General features: G+C 42.2%; 1 pseudogene; it reads right to left on the reverse strand.

Annotated features, from left to right (window-relative positions):
• Positions 1–27430, reverse strand: part of LOC110038666 — a 95589-nt pseudogene that overhangs the window by 61379 nt on the left and 6780 nt on the right.

Raw genomic sequence — 27430 nt, forward strand, 5'->3', positions numbered from 1 at the left:
TATATATATATATCCCACACACCCTCTCACGCACCCCTTCTTTTTTCTCCTTACTGTTCCCTCACTCTCCCACTCCCCTCCCCCTCCCTCTCTTATCCCTCCCTTTCACCCTCTCTCTTTCAATTTCGTCCCCTCTCTCTCAATCCCTTCCTCCCTCCCTTCCCCCAATCTCACTCTCTCCTTTGTTCTCTCTCTCACTCTCTCTTGCTCCCTTTATTGCTCTCTCTTCTTTTGCTCCATCTTCTCTTGCTTTGTCTTTCTTTTTAACTTTTCTCACTCACTCTCTCTCTCTTTGCTTTAACTTTTATTCCTAATGTCTCTCCCTCACATTGCTCTCACTATTTTTCCCATAATCTCTCCTCTTGGTGGTACAAGAGAGTCTCTCACACTTTCTCTCTTTGTATTGTTCTTTTGAATAAAAGCAAGAAAGAAAATATAGATATATAAGGTAAGAAAGAGAAAATGAGAAAGAATTAAGAGAGAGAAATAAAGAGAAAGAGGGAGGTAGAAAAACAAAATACAAAGAGAGAGAAGGAAGTGTGTGAAAGAGAAATCTTGAGTCATAGAGGAGATAGAAATGGGGAAAGAAACATGAGGAAGGGAGGGAGGGATGGGGAGAGATAGATAGGTTGAGATGGGGAGAGGAGGAGAGATACATAGAGGAGTGAAAGAGATAGAGCTTTGTGTGTGTGTGTGTGCGCGCGCGTGTGGAACTCCCTCTGTCTTACATGTTGGAGAGAGAAAAGATCTAGAGATAGAGCGATTGACTGTGTGAGAGAGAGTGTAGCAAGAGTTAGAGAGAATGAGAAAAATAGAGGGATAGAGAGAGAAGAGGAGAGAAAAGAAAGAGGGAGAGAAAGAGAGGAGTGATAGTGATGAAGAAAGAGAGAGCATGAGAGAGTTGGAGTAAGAGAAAGTTAAGAGAGAGAGGGATAAGGAGAGAGAAAGTAAGAAAGGAGAGAGTGGGAGATTGGAAGAGACAAAGAGACCGTTCAAGGGAAGGATAGGGGGAGGGAGACAAAGAGACAAGAAGAGAAAGGGAAGAGAGAGATATATGGAGAGAGTAATATCTGCATAATGAGATTGACAGAGAGAAATAGAGAGAGTAAATGAAGAGAGAAATGATGAGAGAGAGAGAGAGGAGAGGGAGGGAGAGAGAAAGAAATAAGAGAGGGAGAGAGATTGAGTGCTAAGGAGATATGAGTGAAGAAAAGATCAAGAGAGGGAGAGAGAGAGATAAGAGAGAGAGTGAGTGATGGCGCAAGAGAAGGAATGTGAGAGAAAGAGAGTGGGCGGAGATGAAGAGAAGGAAAGTGAGAGAGTATAAGATGAATGGAATGAGTGATGGAGTGAGTGAAGTAAATAAGTAAAGAAGGAGAGTGGGTGGGAGAGGTAGATGTAGAGAGATAAGTGGTGAAAGAAGCAATGGAGTGAGAGAGAAAGTGACCTAACTTATCTCTCAACCACACATGCTCTCTTTCTCTCTTGCTTTATTTCTCTCTCAGTCTCATTCTTTATCATGCTCTCTATTTCTTTATCTCTCCATCTTGCTCCTTACTCCTTTTCTTTATCTCAGTATTCTCTCTCTCAATCTTTCTATCTCTAATCACTTCCCTTTTCTTTCTCCGTAAATCTCACCATCTTATATAATTCCTTCTCTCTGCCAGTCTACCATTCTCTCTTGAGTGAAAGTGAGAGAGGGAGGGAAGAAAAGAGGAGAGTGTGAGAGAGAGAGAGATGGAGAGTAAGAGAGATGAGATAGAGTGATGGGGAGAGTGAGAGCAAGTGAAAGAGAAAGAGACAAAGGGTTATAAAGAAAGGGAGTGAAAGAGAGTGAAAGAGTGCGAGAGAAAAATCTCTTTCGCTCTCTCACTCCCTCTGTCCATTTTATTTATTTCTATCTCCCTCTCCCATAAAATTAACCTCTCCCTCTCTCCCTGCCTCCCTCTCTCCCTGACTCTCTTCTCTCCTCTTCTCACTCTCTATCCTCAATCTCTTCTTACATCTTCTCTCTTAATCTCTTCTGACCACTTATCTCTCTCTAAATCTCACAATCTCTCTCACTCTCTAGAGAGGGAGGCAGGGTGAGAGAGAGGTGACAAAGCAATAATAAAGAGAGTGAGAAAGAGAAAGCAAGAAAGATAGAGAGAGTGCGGGTGAGAAAGAGAGAAGACTGAGCAATGGAGAATAAAGGTGGGAAAAGGAAGTAAGGGAGAGAGAAAAATTAAGAGAGAAAGGAAGGGAGAGAGAAATAGAGAGAGTGTGTTTGTGTGAGAAAGAAAGAGAGAGAGAGGGATAGGAAGTAAGCTAAAGTGAGTGAGAGAGAGAAAAAGATATAGGTTCAAAAGAGTGAGAGACAAAGATATCAAGAGATATAGAGCAAGAGATAAGGAAAGTGTGATATCTCTCTTCTCCTTCTACCTACCATTTTCTATTTTTATCTCACAAACACACTCTCTCTCATTCTAGCTCTCATACTTTTTTCATTCATACCTTCTCTCGCTTCTCTCCCTCCCTTTCATTTCTTCATCTCTTTTTTTCTCCTCTTCTTTGAATTCTATTCTCTTTTTTTTGTTTTGTACATTCTCTTCTCTTCTCTCACCCCCCCCTCTCTCTTTGTTCCTCGATCTCTCCCAATCTCTTTTTCCAACCATCATATGAAAGGTAGAAATAGTGAAAAGAGAAAGATGAGAAAAAAAGAAACGGAGAGAGTGGTATCATTATTTTTCTTTCTTCCTCCCTCTCTTACTATCTACTTCCCTCTCTCTTCCCTACCTCCATCTTTCTCTCACTCACTGTATCTCTGAAAATCTATCTTTCTTCCTTTTCTATCATGTGAGAGTACAAAAGAGAGAGGGAGAGAGAGAGAGAGAGAATGAGAGAGAAAAGATGGAGGGAGAGAATGAGAGACTTTGTGTGAGTTAGGGAGACAAAGTGAGAGAAAAAAAGTGAGGTAGATAGAAACTAAGGCGATAGTGATGAAGAGAGAGAATAAGAGTTAGTGAAGAAGTGGGAGAGTAATAGAGAATGAGATTTGTGGAGGGAGAGAGAGGAGGGATGGAGAGAGATTGAGACATCAAGAGTGATAGTGAGAGACTGAGAGAAAGTAAGAAAAATGAGATTGAGATATTGATAGAGTGGGAGAGAGCATGAAAGAGAGAGTAATGTGACATGGAAAGGGAGAGAGAGCAAGGATGTGAAGGGAAGATAGTGGGAGAGATGAAACTAGATAGATGGAAGAAGATGAATAGAGAGAGAGAGAGCTAGAGAGAGTGATTAAGGAAGACATGAGTGAGAGAGACAAAGAGAGGTAGACAGAAAGGTGAGATAAAGAGATGGGAAAAGGAGGGAAATGATTGAACCTATAGCTCTCTATTAATATTTCTTTCTCTTACTCCCATTTTTTACAACTTTCCCTCTTCTCTCGCTCTCACTCTCTCTCTCTCTCCCTCCTCTCTCTTATCATGTCTCTCTCTACCTCCCTATTTCTTGCTAAAGAGTGACAACGAGAGATTAGAATAGAGAATGATAGAGGAGAAAGAAAGAGAGGGAGAGGTAGAGAGTGATGGAAGAGAGAGAGAGTGAGAGAAAGGTTGATGGTACGAGAAAAAGTGCAATTGGGAGAGGGAGATAAAAAGAGGGAGAGAAAGAGGGAGATAGAAGACTGAGATGAGAGAGAAGAGAGATAAAAAATAGGGGAGAGAGATTTTCCTTCTTTCAACTATTATTTTTATATCTCTTAGGGTGGGAGAGTTTGATTTAGAGAGAGATAAAAAAATGGTAAGAGAGGGAGGGAGAGAGAGTGAGCAAGAGAATGAGAGTCGGGAGAGAGACTAAGTGGAGAGATAGAGAAGAGAAGAGAGATCTCACTCTCCTCTTCCCTTATCTTTTCTACCTCCCCCTTCTAACTCTCATTGTCCCTCAATCCATCCTTATCCCTCTCTTTACCTTGCTCTCTCTTTGCGTGAGATAGAGTATGAGAGAATGACAATGAGAATATGAGAGAAAACGGAGAGTGACAATGAAAGGGAGAGAGTGAGTGGTGAATTAAAAGAGAGGGAGAGCGTTCTCTCTCTCACACACATGCACAAACTTCTCTCCCCCTTTCAAATCTCTTTATCCTCTACCATCGTTTGAAAGTCTCTCAATTGCTCTCCCTCTCTATTTTCTTTAACTCTATCCCACAAAAACTCTCTCACACTCTTGCTCTACCTCACACTCACTCTCACAACACACACACACTCTCTCTTACTTCTCTCTCAAGCTCCCTCCCCCTCTCTTATCCTTCTCTCCCCTCTCTATGCCTCCCTCATTCCCTTTCCCACCCTTCCTCTCTCACTTTATCTCTCCATCTTCAGCTATGTCTCCCTCTTCACCTCCTTCCCCTTTTAACTCTCTCCCACTCTAAATATCTCTCATTCTCTCTCTCCTACAATCTCTCACTCTCCCTTCTCTTTCTCTCTAGCATTTTTCCTCACCATCTCTTTCCATCGCTCCCTCCCTCCTTCCCTTCAAAGGTAGGGGTTGGTGAGAGAGTGAGAGAGACAATGAGAGAGAGAATGTGTATGAGTGAGAAACATAAAGAGCTCTCAGTTTTTATCTCATGCCCTCTTTCTTGTAATTTGTCATTCTCTTCACTTCTCTATCTTTCCTCTCTCTTTGTCGCACACTCTCTCTCAAACTATCAACATGTCACTCCTACCCTTCTACTAAAACCTAGAAGCAAATATATCAAGGGTGAGAGAAGCATGGGAAAACAAGAGAAAGGGAAGGAGGGAGTGATGGGGAATAGAGGAGGGAAATAGGTTAATTGTTTAAGGAGAGAGAAAGATAAAGATAATATAATGAATGATGGAGAGAGAGAAAATGAAAGAGAGAGTGAGGGAGCACGAAAAATGAAAGAGAGAGTGAGGTAGCACGAGACAAAGATATAGAGAGAGAAATAGAGAGAGAGAGAGAGATTGACAGGTAAGGTGAAGAGAGGGAAGATAGATAGAGAGATAGTGCAAACGAGATTAAGAATGGATAGATAGATTGTGAGTGAGAGATAAGAACAGTTATATAGTTTGATAGTTTGAGAGAGAGATAAAGAGAAAATCAAGATAAAGATTAATATCTCTATTCTCTCTCTACTTCTCTCTACCTCCACCTCTTTCTCCCTCTACCTTACTCTTTATCTCTTTCAAACACACTCTCTACATCTATTTCACTCTATCTTTCTCTTTTCCCCCTCCCTTTCTTCCCCTTCTCTCCTCCTTCTCTTTTTTGACTTTTTCAGTCTCTCCCGCCCACCCTCAATCTCTTCTTCTATCTCTTTAATAGAGAGAGCGAGAAAAAAATGGAGATGAGATCTAGTGTGAAAGAGTGTGTGAAATGTGAGAGATAGAGTGAAAATGTGTTTATCTCTAAATATGTTTATCTCTTTCATGTGACAGACTCAACGAGAATAGAAAAAAAATGTGAGAGATAGAGTGAGTGATAAATGGAGAAGAAAGGAGAGAGAGTGTGTGTGTGTGAGAAAGTGAGAGAGGGAAATATTGTCTATCTACCTCACTATTCACTTGCAATAAATGTTGATATCTTGCTCTATTTGTTCTCTCTCACACTCTCTCAAGCTAACTCTTTCACTATAGTGGTCTCTCCCACCCTCCATTCCTCCCTCTCATCTCTCCTCTCTCTATTATGTATCTCTCTTCCAACAAATCCCTCGCTTCTCTCTCTTCTCTCACTCTAGCCTTCCTCAATCAATCACACGCTCTCTCTCCATCTCTTTAAATGGAAAGAGAAAGAGTGAGAGAGAATTAGAGAGGGTTAGAGAGATAATAAGAGTGTATGCGGTAAATAAGATTGTGAGAGGAGAGGGAGAGACAAAGAGTGAGAGAGAGGAAGAGCGATAGAGAATGAGAGAGATGGGGATAGGATAGAGAAGGGAGAGAAAAAGTTAAGAGAGTGAGAGAGAGAGTGAGAGAGAGGGAGTCAAGAGATGGAGGGAATGAGGTAGAGAGGGAGAGAGGGAGAAGGATGAAATGTGGGAGGGAGGGAGATAGGGGAGAGATAAAGAGTTAGAGATATGAATGAGAGATAGAGATTGAAACAGAAGAGAGAGAGTCAGAGGGATGAAGTGGAGGAACAGGGATACATAATAAGAGAAGAAAAGGGCAGAGAGAATGTGTTCGAGTTAGAGAGAGATAGAAAGGGAGAGAGAAGAAAGAGTGAAAGGGAGAGAAGGAGAAATAGAGGGAGAGAGAGGGGGAAAGGAAGAGACAGAAAGAAATTGAGAGGCAGAAAGAAAGAGAGAGAGGGTGAGTGATAGTGATGACAAGAGAGAGAGAGAGATAGAGGTGAACAACAGAGATAGAGAGAAAGAGAGATTGCTCTCTTTGCCTATTATGTCTTTATTTTTCTCATGCTCTATATCTCTAATTGTCTCTCTCGCTCTCTTTTCTTGCTTTATCTCTCTCTCTCTCTTCTCAATCTCTAGCATTTTCTTTCTTTCTTTATCACTTTCTCTTACTCTCTCTCTATTTTCTCTCTCTTCGTATCTTCCTCTCACTTTTCTTCTCTCGCTTTCATTTTCTCTCTGTCAAACTCGCTATCCCTCACTTCTCTATCCTTATTGCTCTTTATTTCTATTCCCTCCTAGCCTATCTCTCTCTTTCACTCATCAATCTACCCCTTATGCTCTACTTCTCTCTTTGTTCTCATTCCCTCACTAACAGCCTTGCTCCCTCCCTCACTCAATTCCTCTCTCTCTCTCTCTCCAAGTCCCCTACCTACTCTCTCCTAGTCTGGATTTCTATCTCTCTCTCACTTTCTGTTACACTTCTCTATGGCTCTCCATATCTCTATCTATATTCTTACTCTCTCAAAATCTCCATCCTTCCACTCTCTTTTGCTCTCTCACTCTCTTTATTTCTATCTTTCTCTCTCTTACTCTACGACTCATACCATCCCTCATCACCTTTGTTATCTCTCTTCCTCTTACTTTATTTATCTCTCACATGCCCTCTCTCTTTATTCTTAGGAATAAAGAGATAAAGAGATAGGGAGGGAAAAAGGGGGAGACTGATATTGAGGGACGTAGGGTGTGGGGATGAGGGAGAAAGAAAGAGTGGGAGAGAGGTAGAGAGAGAATAGTGGATAGATATGAGTGAGAATGAGTTAGAGAAGGAAAGAAAGAAAATAAAGAGAGGAGAGCAAGTGGATAAAAGAGGGAAGAGAGAGAGGATGGGAGAAAGGGAGAGGAGAGAAGATGCAAACGTGGAAGAAAGGGGAAGGAGAGAAGATGCTAAAGTGGAAGAAAGAGAGTTAGAGGTGACAGATCTGGAGGGTCAAATAGATAGGGTGGCACGGAGGGACACGAAGATAGGGAGGGAGAAAGAGATAGGGCAAAATTGAGGGACAAGAAGATAGGGAGATATGGAGGGACGGAGTGATAAAAAATCAAGATAAAGAGAGGGTTTGACATAGAGGAAGGGTTATAACAGTGAGAGGATGGGAGGGGGAGAGTAAAAGTTAGAAGAAAAGAGAAGAGTGAGAGAAAGAGTGATAGAAAAAGATCTGGAGAGGAAGAGAGAAAGATAGAGACAGATGGGGGAGAGAATAACATAAGTCGTGGAGGAAGTATGGGAGAAAAAGAGAGTGAGAAAATGAGAGACACGGAGAGGGAGAGATAGAGAAAGAGGGAGGGTGTTAGAGATAGTGTGAGAGAGAATGAGAGAATAAAAATAGGAGATATCAAATAGGGGGAAAGAGAAGAGATTTGGTAAGAGAGCAATGTAAGGAGAGGTAGAATGTGACCAAAAGAGACAAGAGAGGTAGTGAAAGTGATAGAGAGATGAGCTAGCAAGAGAGATAGAGAGAGTGGGAGATTTAAAAAGAGAAAGAGAGTGAGATAGAGAGAATAGTTAGACGGAGAAGAAAAAAATAGAGAGCGTAAGAGACAACGAGAGGAAGGTAAGTGGAAGAATGAGAGATGGGAAGAGAAAGAAAGAGTGAGGGAAAGTGAGAGAGATTGCAAAAGAGAGCAAGTGAGAGAGAGCAAATGAGTGATAGAGAGGGAGGATGAGAGATAGGCCGTATCCCTTCCACACTCTCACCCTTCTAATGAGAGTGAGAGAGAGGGATATTGTGAGAGAGATGGGGAGAGTGAGAGAAAGAGACAAATAAGAGAGAGAGAAGAGTGAGAGTGCTAGAGAGAGGGGTAGTATAGGGAGGGAGAGAGGGAGAAAAAGAAAATAATTAGTGAGAACACAAGGGAGAGTGAATGAGCTAGAGAGGGATTCAGATATAAAACTAGCAAAAGAGAGTGATTGTGAATTTGAAAGTCAGGAGGGAGAGAGAGAAGAGGTTAATATTGAGATAAAGATGAAAAATAATAGAGACAATGAGAAGGAGGCAATGATAGTGAGAGAAATAAAGAGAGAGATATGAGAGAGAAAAGAGCTATAGGTAGAGGGAGTGAGAATGAGAGAGCGAGAGAGGGAGTGGCAACAAGGGATGGAGAGATGGGAAGAGAGACTGGTTGATCCCCCATCTCTCACTCACTCACTCCCTATTTTAGTTTATCTCTGTCATGTGAGAGAGTTAGAGATAATAGAAATTGAGAGAGTGAGTAAGAAAGCTAGTATTTATGGAGAGTTTGGAAGAGAGAGAGAGAGAGGAAGATATATATAGACTATAAGAGAGATGTTGAGTGAGAGATATGATAATGAGAGAGAATAATAGATAACATGGTAGAGAGAGTGAAAGAAGGAGAGAGGGAGAAAATGAGAGACAGAGTGAAATGAGGATAGAGGGATCTCAAAAGTGAGGGAGATGGAGTGAGAAAAAGTGAGAATGAGAATAAAAATATATAGATATAGAATGGATAGAGATGGAGGAATAAAAATACTAGGAGAGATGGAGGGTCTCTCTCTCTCTCAGGGATGGAGGGCACTCTCTTTTCTATCTATCCTCTTATTTCTCTCACTCTATCTTGCACTCTATCTCTATATCTCCCTCTCTAATGAGTGATAAAGTGTGGAAGGAGAGGAGAGAGAGCGAGAGACAGAAAGTGCTAGAAATAAGTAAAGAGAGGGATGAGGGAGAAAGAAAGAGAGGTAGAGAGAGAGTATGGGTGTGGTTGATGATATAAGAGAGATCGTTTGCCTCCCTCTGTTAAGAGATGGGAGATGGGAATGAGGTTGAGAGAAGGAAAAGATTGGGAGAAATCAAGAAAGAGAGAGTGAGAGAGTGTGTGATTAAGCAAGAGAGAGAGAACGATGGAGCTAAAGAGAGATAGGGAAAGAGAGAGAGTAAGCAATGGAGCATGAGAGAGCAGAAGAATGAGAGTGAGAAGAATATGAAGAAAGAGGGTTTAAGTGAGAGAGAGAGAAGAGAAGCATGAGGCAGTGTGATAGATAAACATAGATAGCAAAAGAGATGGAGGGAGGGAGGGAAAGAAGTGAAAGATAGAGAGTGAGAGAGAAAGATATAAGAGGTGAAATAAGGGGAGTGCGAGAGAGAGTGAGTGAGAAAGAGATTTAAAGAGAGAATTGATAAAGCACACTCACTCTCATACTATCAACCTCTCTCATATCATCATCTTCTTCCTCCCTCTATCTCTTCCTACCTCACTAATTTTTTGTCTATATCTCCCTCCCCTCTCTCCCATTTTCTCTCTCACTTTCCCTCTCTATTTTCCCACTGTCTATCTCTCACTCACCTCTCTTTGTTCTCTTACCCTCAATCTCTCCTATCTCTCTACCAGTTAAAGAGAGACTGTCCCTCTCACATTTCCCTCCCTTTGTTCTCCTTTATCCTACCTTCTCTCTTCTCTGTCTTCCCTTTGTCTCTCATTTCAGATTATTATCTCTCTACCCCTCCCTCTCTTACTCTGTTTATCTCTCTCTCACCCCTCTAACTATCCATCATATCTTTCTATTCTCTTACTCTCTCAAACTCTCTCACCCTCTCTTTTTTTTTCCTATCACATCCTAACTCATTGTCCCTCTATATCACTATCTCTCAATCTTTTTGTTTCTCCCGAGAAAAATAAAGAGAGGGGGAGAAAGAGAGAGGGAGGAAGGGATTGTCTGTGTGTGAGGAGATAGATGAGGAGATAGTGAAAGAGGGAAGGGAAATTAGAGGAGAGAGAGAACTAGCTTTTCCTTTATCTATCTCTCTTCTTCTCACATTTTTCCTCTCTCTTTGCCTCTCATTCTCTCTCTATTTCCCTCCCTACATTCCTTCCACTTTCACTTCCTCTTATTACCTCACATTTGCTCTCCCTGTGAGAGAGAGATGATATATTTAGAGAGAGATGAATAAATAAAGAGAAAAAAATAAGGGAGGGAGGGAGCGAAAGGGAGATACAGGGAAAGAGAGAGGTTAATGATAGAGAGATGAAGGATAAAGAAGAGATATGGAGGGATAGAGATTTATGAGAGGGGAGAAAGAGAGATAAAGAGAGTGAGAGAGGGTGTGGGAGGGACTGTGAGAGAAAGAAATGAGAAAAAGAGCATGAGAGATAAGGAATGAAGGAGGGAGAGAAAGAGGAGAGGGTGTGTGTGTGAGAGAGAGAGGGTGGAGAGAGGGAATGAAGGAGGGAGAGAAAGAGAAGAGGGTGATAGGAAGATATAGAGGCATAATGAGAGAAACAAGGGAGGTCAAGGAGATGGGGGAGAAAGAGTGATAGAGAATTGTTAGTGATGGGTAGGGCCTCTCTCGCTCTTAAACTTTCAACCTGTATTTACCTTCACTCCCTCACTCTCCCACACTTTCTACCTCTTCCTTACACTTACTCTCTCTCTCTCTCTCCCACACATTATCTCTTTCCTCGTCTCTCTCACTCCTACTCTTTTCCCCTCTCTCTCATTCTACATCTTTCTCTCTATTAAGAGTGTGAGAGGGAGGGAGAGAAAGAAGCAAGGAGTGGAAAAGAGAGTGGGAGAGAGAAAATTAGAGTTAGAATCTGAGAGTAAGTGGAGAGAGTTGGAGATAGGGTGAGATGTCAAAGAGCGGAGACAAAGGAAGAAAAGAGAAGAAGGAAGGGAGAGTGTGTGATAGGATAGGATGAATGTAGAGAGATAGTGGGAGAATAAAGAGAAATAGAGATAAAAAAGAAAGAGAGAGAGGGAGATAAAGCAAGAGAGAGTGAGCAAGAGAGAAGATAGAAAGAGAGAAAAAGAGACTGAGGGTAATAAATGGTGAAGAGAATGAAAGAAAGAGGAAGTAGAGAGAAAGATAGAAGAGTAGAGGGAAAAAATAGTATGTAAGAGAGAATATAGAGCAAGATGTGGCAGGTGAGAGAAGAGGGAGAGGGAGTAGTAATGAGAGATAAATGGAGAGAGAGAGATAGAAAGAGATATAAAGAGAGATTGAGGTGGAGGATAGGGGGAGAAAGAGAAAATGAGGTAGTTAAAGAGAAAAGATAGAGAGAGACATTTAAAGAAAAAGAAAGAGGAAGAGAGATAGAGAGAGTGAGCATAAAAGAAGATAGAAAGAGAGCAAGATAGTGAGAAAGGGAAGTGCGATAAAAAAATTTAAAGGAGGGAGGGAGAATGAGGTAGTGAGAAGAAAGAGAGAAAAAGTGAAAAGAAGGGTAGGGTGAAGGGGAAAGTTAGAGAGAGAAAAAATAAGAGAGAAAGAGCGAAAGACATAGAATGAGAGAAAAAAGAGAGCAAGAGGAAGAGATAGAGTGAGAGAAAAGATGGATAGAGAGGGAGAGGGAGAGGGAGAGGGAGATAGGGATAAAGTGAGAGAGGAACAGAGATAGAGTGAGAGGGTTAGGCAAGGATAAAGACGGAGGTTAAGAAACTTGAGGAGAAAGAGAAAGATTAAAAAGAGAGAGAGAAGGAGAGGGAAGAGTGAGGGAGTAAGAGCAAGAGAGAAAGATGAGTGGTCCCTCATTCCTCTCTCACGCTCTCTCTCATTCTCTCTCTTTCCCCTACCTTGCTTTCTTCCTTTGCTCTCTCTCTCCCTCCCTCCTAGCTTTCTCTCACTCTCCCTTCCTCCTCGCTTTCTCTCACTTTCCTTCCCTCCCTCTCACTTCCTCTCCCTTGTATTACCAATATCTTTCCCTCTATCTCGCACACACTCTTACTCCTTCGCTCCCCACTCTCTCCCTTATCACTTTCTCAATCTCTTTCATCCTCTCCCCCTCCCTCTCTCATTCTCACCCTCTCACTTTCCTTCTCTCACCCCATATATCTCCCAATCTTTTTATCTCTGTCATTCTCTCAATTGCTCTTCCTCTTACTTTTCTTTTTTCTTCCCCTCTTTGATCTTGCTCTCTATCTACTTTTATTTTATTTCTTTGTCCCTCCTTTCATATCTTTCTCTACGTCACTAACTATTCTATCTTTTTTTTATATTTATCTAACTCTCTAGTTATCTCTATCTCTCTCACTTTCTACCATCTATCCTTTTTATTCCACTAATCTCATCCTATCTCTCTCTCACTCTCTCAGTGGGTGTCATAAGAGACACCAAGAGAGAGAGCAATAATGGGAGAATGAGCCAGAGAGATAGCGAGTGAGAATCACTATAAGAAACAAGTGTTTGATTGTGTAAGAAAAAGAGAGAGAGGAGAAGAGAGAAAGTGAGAGAGAGGAAGAGAAAAGAATGTGTGTGTGAGAGTGAGAGAGAAAATAATGTGTGTGTGAGAATGAGAGAGTGTGAGTGAGTTAGAGAGAGTGATAAACAGTGAAAACTAATTTTTCTCTCTCACGCTTTCTCTCTTTTATAATTCCTCATTCTCTATTCTCTTCTCTACCACAAATTATCAGGTCTCTCTCCCATTTTTTTCAAGGAGATAGAATGAGAGATATTATGAATGAGAGAGAGAACAAGAGAGAGGGAGGGAGAGTGAGACAGAGAGGGGATTGGAGGGATTGATGGAGATAACTTCTCATTTTCTCACTACCACTCTCCCTGATTCCCTCACATCTTCTCTCTCTCCTCCTTCACTTGGGACTTCTCCCTCTTGCACTCTCTCCCTCCCTTACTGCCTCTTTATCAATCTCTCTCTCACCAATTTCATTATCTCTCTCTCTCCACACTGAATCTCCATCCCTCTCTTCTTTATCACAATATATCACATGTTCTCTCTCTTCTCAATCCACTTGCTCTATCTCTCTCACCCTAACTCTCTCTGCTCTCTTCAACCTCCTCTCTCAAAGAGGAGAGAAGCAACATAAAGTGCTAGAGGGATAGAAAATTTGAGAGAGGTAAGAGAGAGAAAGAATTAAAGATGGCGAGGGAGAGAGAGATATCAAGAAAGAGAGCGAGAGAGAAGAAGTAAGAGGAAGGGAATGGAAGTAATATAGGAAGGGATGGGGGAGAGATATTGGTTGATCCTTTCATCTCTTTCTCACTCACTCTCTCTATTTGTTTATCTTTCTCATGTGAGAGAGTGCTGGTGAAAGGAGAAATAGAGAGAATAAGTGAGAGAGAGGAAGGAGTGAGACAGAGTAGGAAAGGGATATAGAGAAAGTTATAGAGCTACTGAGAGATGATAGAAAGAAAAGATGAGAGATATTGATGAAAATAGAGTGTAAGATGAGAGATAAGGATATAGAGAGAAAGTGAGAAAGGGGAGTGAGAGATAGAGAGTTAGAGAGGGAGAGTGATAGTGAAGGAGAAAGAGAGAGAATGGGAAGAGATAGGCAAAGAAAGAGGGTGGTAGCAAAGATAGAACGTAAGTTGGAGGGAGGGATACAATAAGAGTGAAAGAGTGAAAGAGTGAAAGAAGAGGGATAATGATAGATAATGAAAATGAGATAGAATGAGAGAGAAAGAGATAATGATAGAGATAAAGGGGTTAGGGTGAGACATATATAAGAGTGAGAAGAGAAGGATTAGAAAGAGAGAGAAAGAGTGAAAGAAATATGGGAGGGAGAAATAAAGCAAAAGAGGGTGAAGAGAAAAGAGGGAAGAGAGAGAAAGAGAGAGAGCTATAATGAAGCTAAAGGAGTGAGAGTAAGGGAGAGTGGGTGTTGATAGAGGGTGGTAGTGAGGGAGAGAGAGATCTAATACTAGCTCTCTTTCTATATCTTTCTCTCACTCTCATTCTTTGTAACTCTCCTTTTTATCTCACTCTCACACACATTCTCTCTCCCTCCTCTCTCATATCCTATTTCTCTCTACCTCCCTCTTTCTTGCTACAGAGACAGAGAGAGACTAGAACAGAGAATGATAGAGAAGAAAGGAGAGGGGGAGGTTGAAAGCGGTGAAAGAGAGAGAGTAAGAGAGAGGTTGATGGTATTAGACATAGAGTGATTGAAGATTGAGATAAATTGAGGGAGGGATGGAAGAGTGGGAGAGAGAGGGAGGCAGATAGAAGACTGAGATAGAGTGAGAAGAGATGTAGAGAATAGAAATGGAAAAAGAGGTAGAGAGTGATTAAAGGGATAGTGAGATAATGAGAAATATATCGAAAGAAAGAAAAAGAGGGAAAGAACAAGGTAAAAGAGAGAGAGAGTGTGTGTGTGATATAGCTCTCTCCATTCTCTTATCTCATTCTCCCTTCTCTATCACTCTCACTTTCTCTTTCTCTATCTCTCCCATCACACTCTCTCCCCCTCCCTCTCTCTTTCCATCTATCTCACTGTCTCTCCCTCTTCCAATGCTCTTTATCTCTATCCGCTTTCTCTACTTTCTTCTAAATTCTCTCTCCCCTTCCTTCTATTCTCTCCCTTTAGAGAGCACTTTTGTTCATTTTCTCTATCACTCACTCTCCCTTATGCTCCCTTCCCCACTCTCTTCTTTGTCTCTTACTCTTTTTCTCACTCTTCTTCCTCTCATTCCCTTATCTATCTCTCATTCTCATTAGAAGTGATAGAGAGTAGAAGGTATACGACCTGTCTCTCCACCCCTCTCTGTCTCCCTCCCTTTTTTGCTCACTCTCCCCTCTCTTTCTTGTTCTATCTCTCTATTACTCTCTTTATCTCTCTATCTATCCCTCCCTCGCTTACTTTCTCGCTCTCCCTATCTGACTTTCTCTCTTACCTTGCTCTCCACCTCTCTCGCACTCTTTTTTATCATTCTCTCTTCTCTTTCTCTCACTTTTATCATTGCCTCTCTCTCTCTCTTTCTTCCTTTTTGTCTCTCCCACTGTCTTTGTCGCTCTTGCTAGCCCACCTCACTTCAGTCTCTCTATCTCAACATGTCTCTTTCTCAGTAACATTCTACCTCTCCTTACCTCCCTCCTTTATTGGTTGTTCTCTCTCTCGCAATCTTCATTCTCTCAAACCCTCTATCTCTCTTTCTCTCTAGCACCCTCCCAGTCGCTTGCTCTTCTCTCTTGCATTCTCTCTCCTCCTTCTCCTTCTCTCTTGTTCTCTCTTCTCATATTCTCTCTTTTGCTTGCTCCTCTCTTCTCTTTTCTCTCTCTTTTCCATATCATAAAAAGAAAAGAGATGAGAGAAAGAAAGATCGAGATAGTAGTTTTTCTATAACTCTCTCCCTCTTTATTATTTCCTCTTTCACTCAATATCTCTCTCTCATTTCATATTGAGAGAGATAGAGTGAGAAAGAAAGAGAGAGTGTGAGATATAGAGAAAGATATAAAGGGAGTGGTAATGAGAGAGAGATAAATAGGGCATGTGCAAAAGAGAGTGAGTATAAAAGAGAGAGGAGGGACAGAATAAGAGTTAGAGTGGGAGAGAGTTACAGTTGGAGAGAGATAGTGAGTGAGAATGATTTCTCTCACACTCTATCTCAATCCTTTTCTCAACCTCTTTTAACTCCCTCTCCCTTCCTTTCTCTCTCTCACTCTCGCTTTCCCTCCCTCTCTCCAACTCCCACTTTTTTTCTCTTTCTTTCCTTCTCTCAACCTCACTCCCTCTCTTTCTCTTCCCTCTATCTCACCTCTCCTTTTGTCTCTCTATTTATTGCTCTCTCAAGGTCTCTCTTATGTCACTCACTCTTCTCTCACTTTCCCAAACTCTCTTTCTTTCAAACTCCCTCTCTCTCCTTTCTCACTCTTCTCTCCTCTTTCTATCACTCTCTCAGCCACTCCCTCTCTCTTGCTTTCACTTTCCCTTCCCTCCATCCCTTTCTCTCTTTGTCCCTCCCTCTCCCCTTCTCTCCCACTTGATATCAACATCTCTCCTTATTTCTTCTCTTCTATTTTTCACTCTCTTCTCTCTTTCTCACTCACTCACACACCTCCCCTCCTATCCCTCTCATTATCTCACACTCACTTTCTGAATCTTCTCTCACTCTCTATATAGTGCTCTTTTTCTTCGTTGTCTCTAACCCCTCACCCTTCTTCTCCTTCTCTCGTTCTCTATATATTGCTCTTTTTCTCACTCACTCACACCTCTATCCCTCCTCTCTCCCTCTCCCTAATCTCTCTAACCCTATCTTTATCTCTCTCTCTCATTCTCTTTCAGTCTCATTCTTTATCGTTATTTCTCTTCTCTCATTCTCTCACTCTTGTTGCATCCCTCCCTCCCACTTACATTCTTCCTCTCTCCACCTACCTCTTTCTTTCTATATCTCTCCCCCTTTCTATATTTTTCTACCTCACTACTTATCCTCTCTCTCCCTTTTCTCTCATTCCTTCTTTCTCTCTTTCTCTCTCTTTCTTATCTTACTTTATCTCAACCTTGATATCTCTCTGTTCTCTCTCCCTTTCCCTCTCCCTCTCCATCTCTTCCCCCATCATTTTATCTCCCTCTTGGCTCTCTCTTCCTCTCTCTACCTAAAAGAGAGAGACCCTCCATCTCTGCCTCTTTTTATCCCTCCATCTCTACCATACTCTATCGTTAAATCTTTATATTCTCATTCTCTTTCACTCTCCCCCTCTCTCATTCTTGATATATCTCTCCCTCCCCCTCTTTCTCTCACTCTCACTTTACTTTCTTTCACTCTTCTTTCACTCTCTCTACCTGACCATCTCTCATTCTTTCTCTTTCTCTCTTCTCTTTATAGTTCAAGGGAGGGAAAGACTGGTTGATAGCTAAGGGATATCGAGAATGGAATGTTGCACTCTTTCTCTCTCTTTCACTCTCTCTACCTATGTTCCACTCTCTTTCTCACTCTCACTCTAACTCTATCCCTCTCTCTTTCTCCCTCTTTCCCATCCCTTCTTCTCTCCCTCCCTCTTCTTTATCTATCTCTCTCTCTTCCTTTCCCTCTATCTCTCTTGTTCTCTCTTTTTGTCCTCTCCCACCCTCTCTCTAATTCTCTCAATCGCTCTCCCTCTCCATCCATCTATCAACCTGTCTCTCTCAATGTCACTTTATGTAGAAATCTTCTTTTTTTTCTCTCCCACTTTTTTCTCTTCAATCTTGTTTTTAACTAGAGAGCAAGAAAAAAGAGAGAGAGAGAGAGGATAAAATAGAGAGTTCTAGAGAGAGATAGAGAGAGAAATTTTAGAGAGAAAGGTAGAATGAGAGACAGATGGGAAGGGAGAAAGATACCAAGAGTAAGAGAACGTAAGAATGAGAGAACGGAATAGAGGGAGTAAGAGAGAGAGAGAGTGGGTGTAAGAGAGGGAGGCATGGGAGGAGAGAGAGATTGGTTCATCCCCCCATCTCTTTCTCACTCACTCTCTCAATCTATCTCTCTCACGTGACAGAGAGTTATTGAGAGGAGAAAAGTGAGAGTGAGTGAGAGAGAGATAGGAGTGTGGGAGACTTAGAGAGGGAAAGGGAGATAGTGAGAGATATAAAACTATAGAGAGATGAAAAAAAGAGAAATAATGAGGTTGAGAGTGTAAAAGAGGGTGAGAGTGAGAGAAAGTGGGGGAGGGAGCGATATATCCAGAATGAGAGAGGGAGAGAGATAAAGAGAGAATGATAATAGAGAGATATAGAGATATAACAAGGGCGAGTGAGTTTAAAGGGAGAGTGAGTGCTAGGGAGAGAGAGGGAGAGCGAGAGTGAGAAAGAAGAGAGATAGGGAAAAAGTAGGAGAGAGTGAGATAGAGCAAGAGAGAGAGAGTGAGATAGAGAGGGAGAGTGATAGAGAGGGAGAAAGAGAGAGAAAGTGAGGGAGAGAGAGAAATAAATATGGAGGTAGAGAGTGGTAGAATGTAATTGGGAGGGAGAGATACACCAAGAGTGAGAGAGTGAGAGAAGAAGGATAATGATAGATAATGAGAGAGAGATAGACAAAAATAAAGATAGAGAGGTTAAGGAGAGAAAGATGGAAGGGGAGCATGAGAAAGGAAGAGAGTGTGTGAGAGAAAGATGGGAAGGGAGAGAGCAAAAGAGGGAAAGGAGAAAAGAGAGGGAAGAGAGAGGGAGGGAGAGAGCTAGAAATGAAGCTAAAAAGAGAGAGTGAGAGAGTGAGAGAGAGTGTGTGAGTGTTGGAGAGTAGGTGGGTGATGTGTGTGAGAGAGAGATCTATAGGTAGCACTCTATCTCTTTCGCTTACTCTCATGCTCTATAACTCTATCTCTTCTCTCACTCTCACACTCTTTATTTATCCCTCCTCTCTCTACCTCCCTCATATTTCTAGCGAGAGACTGAGAGATATTAGAATAAAGAATGATAGAGATGGCAGAGGAAGAGAGGGAGAGGTGAAGAGTTGTAGAAGAGAGAGTGGGAGAGAGGTTGATAGTATGAGAAAAAGAGCGATTGAGAGAGGGAGATAGATAGAGGGATAATGAGGTCTTGTGAGAGAGAGGGAGTGAGATAGAAGACTGTGATAAAGAGAAAAAATAGAGATAGAGAAAAGAGAGGGTAGGAGAGAGGTAGAAAGTGATGAAAGGAAAAGTGAGATAATGAGAAAAATATCAAGAAATAGAGATAGAGGGAAAGGTCGTGGAAAGATAGAGGGAATGGACATTCTCTTCTCTCATGCTCCCCTTTACTCTCTCTTTCACTCTCACCCCACTCTCTCTTTTTTTCTTCCCTCTCTCCCTCTCTCCCTCTCTCTGCCTTTCCCCTATCTCACTTCTCTCTCTCTTCCCTTGCTCTCAATTTCTATCCTGCTTTCTCTACTATTTTATCTACTCTCTCCTAATTTATTTCTTTCCTCCCTTTAAAGAGCATATTTTCTTACTTTATCTATCACTCACTCACTGTCTCTCTCTCACTCTCCCTTAATTCCTCCCTCTCACTTTTCTCCCTCTCTCTTTCTTTTACTCATGCTCTATCTCTTATCCCACTCCCTTTCTCTCCCTTGCTTTCTCTCACTCCCTCTCCCTCTCTTTCCTTCCTATCTATTTCTCACTTCTTTTGTTGTCTATCTTTAGCACTTTTTATCTCTCACAATCTTTCTCTTTCTTTCTCTCTCTCCCTCCATCTTTCTCACTATCTCTCATTCTCTCTCTTTCGATATCTCCCTCTTCCCCTCCCTTTCGATATCTCTCACTTCCCCTCCCTCACTATTGTCTTTCTCGTTTTCTATTTCATCATTCTCTATCTCTCTCTCATTCTCTATCTCTCATTAGTACCCTCTCTCCTCTCCATTTCTCTCTCCATTTCTTCTCTCCTTCTCTTTCTTGCACTTCTTACCCTCTTTTTCGTCTCACCCCCATCTCTCTCTAGCTCTATCTCTCTAACTCTCATTAGAAGTGTGAGAGAGTGGAAGGGACAGGGCCTCTCTCCCTCCCTCCCTTTCTTGGTAACTTTCTCTCTTTCTTCGATCTCCACCTCTCTCCAACTATTTATTCTCATTCTATCTTCTCTTTCTTGTACTCTTCACTCCCTATCCCGCTCTCTCTTTCTCCATTTCTTTCTCTAACTTTATCTCTATTACTCTTACTTTCCGACCTCTCTTCACTCTCTCTATCTTAAAATGTCTCTTTCTCGGTCACATTATACCTCTCCCTGCCTCTCTCCCTTAATGACTATTTTCTAGATGGGGGAAATAAATTTTGAGAGAGTAGTTTCTCTGTAACTCTCTCCCTCTCTCACTCTTTATTTTTTTTCTCTCACACACTTTCTATCTCTGATTACTACCTTTTAAGAGAGATAGAGTGAGAAAGAAAGGGAGTGTGAGATATGGAGAATGATAGAGAGGAAGTGGAGATGAGAGATAGAGATAAAAATAGCTAGAGAGCAAGAGCGAAAGGGAGTGAGTAGAAAAAGATAGAGAGAGATAAAGGAGGGAGAGAGAAAGAGTTAGAGTGGGAGAGAGATTTTCCTTCTTTCACCACTTATCTTTATATTTCTTAAGGAGGGAGAGTATGATTAGGAGAGAGATAGAGGGTAGTGAGAGAGGGAGAAGGAAAAAGTGAGTAAGAGAGGTAGAGTAGAGAGAGAGAGTAAGTGGAGAGATAGAGATGAGAAGAGAGATTTTCCCTCTTCTTTCCCCTTTCCCTATCTTCTCACCCTCCCCATTCTCCTCACATTATCCCTCCATCCATCCATGTTCCTCTCTTGACTATACTCGCTCTTTAAGGAATACAAAAACAATGAGAGAGTGTGTGTGGGAGAAAGATAATGAGTGAGAATAAAAGCATAAGAAAAGGAGAGAGTGACAAGGAATGGGAGAGAGTGAGTGGAGAATTGAATGAAAGGGAGAAATCTTTTTCTCCCTTCTATCACATGCACACACCTCTCCCTCTTTCAACAATCATTAGCCTTTCCCATCTCTCTCTAACACTCTCAAATACTCTCTCTCTCTCTCTCTCTTCTCTTACTTTAACTCTCTCTCACACTCATGCATAGGTAGAGAAGGAGAGAGAGAAGGATGGAGTGTGGGAGGGAGGGAGATAGGGGAGAGATAAAGAGTTAGAGATATGAATGAGAGATAGAGATTGAAACAGAAGAGAGAGAGTGAGAGGGATGGAGTGGAGGAACAGGGATACATAAAAAGAGAAGAAAAGGGCAGAGAGAATGTGTTCGAGTTAGAGAGAGATAGAAAGGGAGAGAGAAGAAAGAGTGAAAGGGAGAGAGAAGAAAGAGTGAAAGGGAGAGAAGGGGAAAGGAAGGGAGAGAAAGAAACTGAGAGGGAGAAAGGAAGAGAGAGAGGGTGAGTGATAGTGATGAGAAGAGGAGAGAGATAGAGGTGAACGAGAGAGATAGAGAGAAGAGAGATTGCTCTCTTTGCCTCTTATGTCTTTATTTTTGTCATGCTTTATATCTCTAATTATCTCTCTTGCTCTCCTGCTTTCTCTCACTCTCTTCTCAATCGCTAGCTTTTTCTGTCTTTCTTTATCACTTTCTCTTACTCTCTCTCTTCATATCTTCCTCTCACTTTCTCTTCTCTCGCTTTCATTTTCTGTTTCTCGAACTCGCTATTCCTCCCTTCTCTCTCTTTATTGCTCTTTATTTCTATTCCCTCCTAGCCTATCTCTCTCTTTCACTCATCAATCTCCCACTTATGCTCTAATACTCTCTTTCTTCTCATTCCCTCACTAACAACCTTGCTCCCTCCCACACTCAATTCCTCTCTCTCTTTCCCTCTCTCTATCCAAGTCCCCTACCTACTCTCTCCTAGTCTCAATTTCTATCTCTCCTTTACTATCTCTTACACTTCTCTATTGCTCTCCATATCTCTATCTATATTTTTACTCTCTCAAGATCTCCATCCTTCCACCCTTCTCTCCTTTACTATCTCCTACACTTCTCTCCTTTACTATCTCTTACACTTCTCCATCCTCTCTCTTTACCTCTTGCCATTTTTGAATGTGTTGCCAGCTGAAGATAGGAAGAGTTACCTGTCGCCAAATACATCCATGAGCCACCCCACACAAACTCATCCCAATAGCTCGTCGAATTGTAGAATTTCGTCGGATCTGAACCTCCCGCACTGTATCTCGCTCTCTACAACCTTGCAAACTTCCACAGCATCGCTGCCCCATGCACGAGCTTCTGCGAATAGATCTTGTTGTCCTTAAACACTATGGATGCCGACGCAAGTGCAGCTGACATCTCTGCAGCGAGATCTGAGCAGCCATGGCACTCAAATATAGGACGAGGGTAGTCCATATCCTCCGGTCTCATCCAGCAATAGTGATCGTTTGGCATCGGGTCGCTTGATGTATCACCGACTCCGACCTGAACCAGATCTCGTCAGGAAAAAAGATGGATTTCTCTGATTCAAGGAAATGGGCTGCAAGATCTAATCTTTTTTGGGTATTACCTGAGCGGCAATGCGATCGATGTTGTCGGAAGAGGAATTGAAGGTCCTGAGAAGGTAATCGGCGCCCCATTTGATGATCTCGCGGATATGAGCAAGCTCGCCGATGGCCTCGTACTTGGCACTGTACTCGATGACGCTCCAGCTGAGCATGGTCATCGCGAAGGATGCCGGGAAGTTGAACTTTATGGCATCACCGGCGTCGTAATACCCACCGACAAGACTCCGCCTGACAGCCAAATCGGATAATCCGTCCTTCATCCCGGAGTTTCCCCTCCACGATACATTGTTGTGCTTCGGAAGCGGCCCGACTGCATCAAAAATGTGATTTTGAGAAACTAAATGTCGACAAGATCGAAACTTTGACAAAAAGAAAACGAAACTCACATCGTTTGACGTTAAAGAACATTAGGGCTTTGTGGAGGGCGATAGTATAGTTGTCCGGAGGAGGGCGAGGGTGATGATGGCGAGGAACGGTCTTGACGATGAGAGTAATGAGGCCGGCGAGAGCGCCGATGCCGAAGACGATGCCGAGAGTCCAAATGAAGATCTTGCGGCTGACGATGAGGCAGCCGAGGTCGATGTACTTCTTCTTCTTCGACCCCTGGTCGCCAGGTCCGGCGAGGAGCCAGCTCTGCTGAGTCTCATCGAGCGGCCGCGAGGAAGTCGAGAGGGCAGCGCGGTCGAGGTCGAGATTCCGGCTCCGATCATCGTCGGTCGCGGAGTCGGCGTGCGAGATCTCGAGGGGACCTCCCCATGGGTCTCTCCTTCTGTATAGAGAGAAGTCGTGCCCCTTCCACCCTCTCACCCTTCTAATGAGAGTGTGAGAGTGAGAGAGAGATGGGAGGAGAGAGAGACAAAAGAGGAAGAGAGAAGTGAAGGAGAAAGATAAAAGAGAAAGGGAGACTAAGTGAGGGGAGAGAGACAGTGGGAGAAAAAGAACGAATGAGAAATAAAAAGTGAGAGAGAGCATGAGGGAGAGAAATTGAGAGAGAGAATGAAAGAGAAAAGAGCAAGAGGAAGTGCAATAGTGAGTGAGGGGGAGAGAGATAAAGAAAGATAGAGACTGAAAGATAGTGAGAAAGGGGGTGGGAGAGAGAGAAAGTGAGAGATTGTGATATAAAAAGAGATAGAGATAGAGTGAGTAAGAGAAGCGAGAAAAAGAGAGGGAGGATGAGAGTGAGACGGAGTGAAAAAAGTAAGAGAGAAAAAGAGAGAGAGAGATAATGAGATAGAGTGTGAAAACTATGAAAGATAGGAAAAAAGAGAAGTGAGGGAGTGAAGAAGAGTGAGAGAGAGAGAGTGAGCTATATCACACTCTCTCGCCCTTTCTCTTTTATAGGGTCTTTCCCTCTCATTCTCTCTCTCTCTCTTGATATATTTCTCATGATCTCACTCTCCCTTTCATCAGTCTCATCTCTCTCCTTCCCTCTCTATTCATTATCTCTCTCTTCTCTCTTTATCTCAGTCTTCTATATCCCTCATTCTCTCCCTCTGTTTATCTCACTCTCTCAATTGCACTTTCTCTCATACCATCAACCTTTCTCTCACTCTCTCTCTTACATCACTCTTTACCTCTCCCTCTCTATCTTTCTTCTCTATCATTTTCTATTCTAATCTCTTGTTGTCTCTATTTAGCAAGAAAGAGGGAGGTAGAGAGAGACATGATACGAGAGAGGAGGGAGAGAGAGAGTGAGAGAGAGAAGAGGGAGAGTTGTAAAAAATGAGACTAAGAGAAAGAAATATAAATAGAAAGCTATAGGCTTCAGCCATTTACCTCTTTTTCCCATCTCTTTATCTCACTTTTCCGTCTACCTCTCTTTGTCTCTCTCACTTATGTCTTCCTCAATCACTCTCTCTCTATTCATCTTCTTCCATCTATCTAGTTTTATCTCTCCAACTCTCTTCCCTTCACATCCTCGCTCTCTCTCTCTCTCCATGTTACTCTCTCTTGCATGCTCTCTCCTTCTCTATCAATATCTCAATCTCATTTTTCTTACTTTCTCTCAGTCTCTTACTCTCACGCTTGATGTCTCATTCTCTCTCCATCCCTCTCTCTCCCTCCACAAATCTCATTCTCTATTAGTCTCCCACTTCTCTTACTAACTCTTATTCCCTCTCTTCATCACTATGGCCTTAAGTTTCTATCCACCTCACTTTTTTTGTCTCACTTTGTCTCCCTAACTCACGCAAAGTCTCTCATTTTCTCCCACCATCTTCTCTCTCATTCTCTCCCTCTCCCTCTCTCTTTTGTACTCCACATGATTGAAAGGGAAGAAATATAGATATTCAGAGATACGGTGAGAGAGAAAAAGATGGAGGTAGTGAAGACAGAGGGAAGTAGAATGTGAGAGAGGGAGGAAGAGAGAAAAATGGTGATATCACTCTCTCCCTTTCTTTTTTCACTATATCTTTCTCTTTTCACTATTTTTACCTTTCATATGTTGGTTGGAAAAAGTGATTAGGAGAGATTGATGAACAAAGAGAGTGGAGGTGAGAGAAGAGGAGAGAATATAGAAAACAAAAAAGGAGAATAGAATCCAAAGAAGAGGAGAAAAAAAGGAGATGAAGAAATGAAAGGGAGGGAGAGAAGCGAGAGAAGGTATGAATGAAAAAGTATGAGAGCTAGAATGAGAGAGAGTGTGTGTGTGAGATACAAAATAGAAAATGGTAGATAGAGGGAGAACAAAGATATCACACTTTCCTTATCTCTTGCTCTATATCTCTTGATATCTTGGTCTCTCACTCTCTTGAACTCTATCTCTTTTTTTCTATCTCACTCACTATAGCTTACTTCCTTGCCCTCTCTCTCTTTCTTTCTCACACAGACACTCTCTCACTATTTCTCTTTCTCCCTTCTTTTCTCTCTTGTTGTTTCTCTCTCCCATCCTTTTTTGTCCCTCCATCATTCTCTATTGCTTTATCTTCTCTCTTTCTCACACACTCTCTCTCTTCCTGTCTCTCTTTCTTTCCTCTCTCACTTTCCGTCTCTCTTCCTCTCTCTCTTTCTCAGTTGGAGAGAGATAGGGAGAGAATGATGATGAGTGAAACAAAGTGAGAGAGGAAAAGAGACAGAGGGAAGGGGAAAGTTAAAAAGAGAGAATAAGGGAGGGATGGAGGAGGAGGTAAGGTAAGACGAATGCAGGAAGGGAGGTGGAAGGAGTGAGAGAGAGAGAGAGTGTGTGTGAGCTATAGAGAGAGCAATGAGAGAGAGAAAAAAAGAAAAGTGACAGAGGTGACAGAAAAATGTGTGAGTTAGAGATAATGAGGTAGAGAGAACGAGAGATGGGGGAAGAAGGGTGAGGGGTTAGAGACAACAAAGAAAAAGAGCAATATATAGAGAGTGATAGAAGAGAGTCAAAAGATGAGTGTGAGATAATGAAAGGGATAGGAGGGGAGGTGTGTGAGTGAGTGAATAAGAGAGAAGAGTGAGAAAAGAAGAGAAGAAATAAGGAGAGATGTTGATATCAAGAGGGAGAGAAGGGGAGAGGGAGGGACAAAGAGAGAAAGGGAGGCAGGGAATGGAAAGAGAAAGCAAGAGACAAGAAGTGGCAGAGAGAGTGAGAGAGAGAAGAGAAAAGAGAGAAAGGAGAGAGAGGGAGTTTGATAGAAAAAGAGTGCAAGAAAGAGAGAGAAGAGTGAGCGACATAAGAGAGACCTTGAGAGAGCGAGAAATGAAGGGACAAAAGGATATGTGAGATAGAGAGAAGAGAGTGAGGGAGTGAGGATGAGAGAAAGAAAGAAAGAGAAAAAAGTGGGAGTTAGAGAGAGAGTGATGAAGAGAAAGGAAGGGAGGGGGAGGTAAAAGAGGTTGAGAAAAGGATTGAGATAGAGTGTGAGAGAATTCATTCTCACTCACTATCTCTCTCCAACTCTAACTCTCCCACTCCAACTCCTGCTCTTTCCCTCCTCTCTCTTTTTATACTCACTCTCTTTTGAACATGCCCTATTTATCTCTATCTCTCATCTCCACTCCCTCTCTCTTTCTCCATATCTCACACTCTCTCTTTCTTTCTCACTATATCCCTCTCAATAGGTATGGATAGAGAGAGATATATTGAGTGAAAGAGGAAATAATAAAGAGGGAGAGAGGGAGAGAGTTATAGAAAAACTACTATCTCAATCTTTCTTTCTCTCATCTCTTCTCTTTCTATGATATGGAAAAGAGAGAGAAAAGGGAAGAGAAGAGCAAGCATAAGAGAGAATATGAGGAGAGAGAACAAGAGAGAAGGAGATGGAGGAGAGAGAATTCGAGAGAGAAGACCAAGCGACTGGGAGGGTGTTAGAGAGAAAGAGAGATAGAGGTATTGAGAGAATTAAAATAGCGAGAGAGAAAATAAACAAAAATGGAGGGAGGTAACGATAGGTAGAATGTGAAAGAGAGCAACGTGAGAGAGAGCAATGTGAGAGAAGAAAAATTTCTACCAATCCATCTCACTCTACCTCCCCTCCTCTCTCAATATCTCTTTCTCACGCTCATTTTTTGCTCTCTTACTCTCTCTTACTCAACCATCTGACTCTACCTCTAACCTAAAACTTTCTACAAATTACTCTTTATTTCTATCTATATTCTCCTAAAGAGTGTGAAAGAGAGTAATGTGAGAGGGAAGAGAGAGAGAAGTAGCACAAAAGAAGAGAGAAGAGGAGCTCTCCCACTATCTTTTTCCCTCAGTCATTTCTCATCTCTCTTTCTCTCTCTCTCTTTGTCCCTCCATATTTGTCACCTGTCACTTCTTTCTTCCACTTTATCCTCTTCTCTCCTCTCTCCCTCCTATCCTCTCTCCCCTCGTTTACCCACATGCTCTCTACTCCTCTTATTCTCTTTCTCTCTCTTATCTCTCTCACTATTCTCTCTCTTTCTCTCTCTCTCTCATACCTCTCTCCCACTCTCTTTCTCCCTCATTCCCGCTCCCTGCCTCCATCCCTCTCTCTCTCATCTCTCCTATCTTATTATGTATCTCTCTTCCAACAAGTCCCTCACTTCTCTCTCTTCTCTCGTTCTCGCCTTCCTCCATCTACACACGCTCTCTCTCCATCTCTTTAAATGGAAAGAGAAAGAGTGAGAGAACTAGAGAGGGTTAGAGAGATAATAAGAGTGTATGGGGTAAAGAAGATTGTGAGAGGAGAGGATGAGACAAAGAGTGAGAGAGAGGAAAAGCGATAGAGAATGAGAGAGATGGGGATAGGATAGAGAAGGAGAGAGAAAGAGTGAAGAGAGTGTGAGAGAGAAAAAGAGGGAGTCAAAGAGATGGAGGGAAGGAGGTAGAGAGGGAAGGAGGGAGGGAGAGAGGGAGAAGGATGGAGTGTGGGAGGGAGGGAGATAGGGGAGAGATAAAGAGTTAGAGATATGAATGAGAGATAGAGATTAAAACAGAAGAGAGCGAGTGAGAGGGATGGAGTGCAG

The sequence above is a fragment of the Phalaenopsis equestris genome, unplaced genomic scaffold (genome assembly GCF_001263595.1).
Source record: "Phalaenopsis equestris unplaced genomic scaffold, ASM126359v1 Scaffold233437, whole genome shotgun sequence".
Lineage (NCBI taxonomy): Eukaryota > Viridiplantae > Streptophyta > Magnoliopsida > Asparagales > Orchidaceae > Phalaenopsis > Phalaenopsis equestris.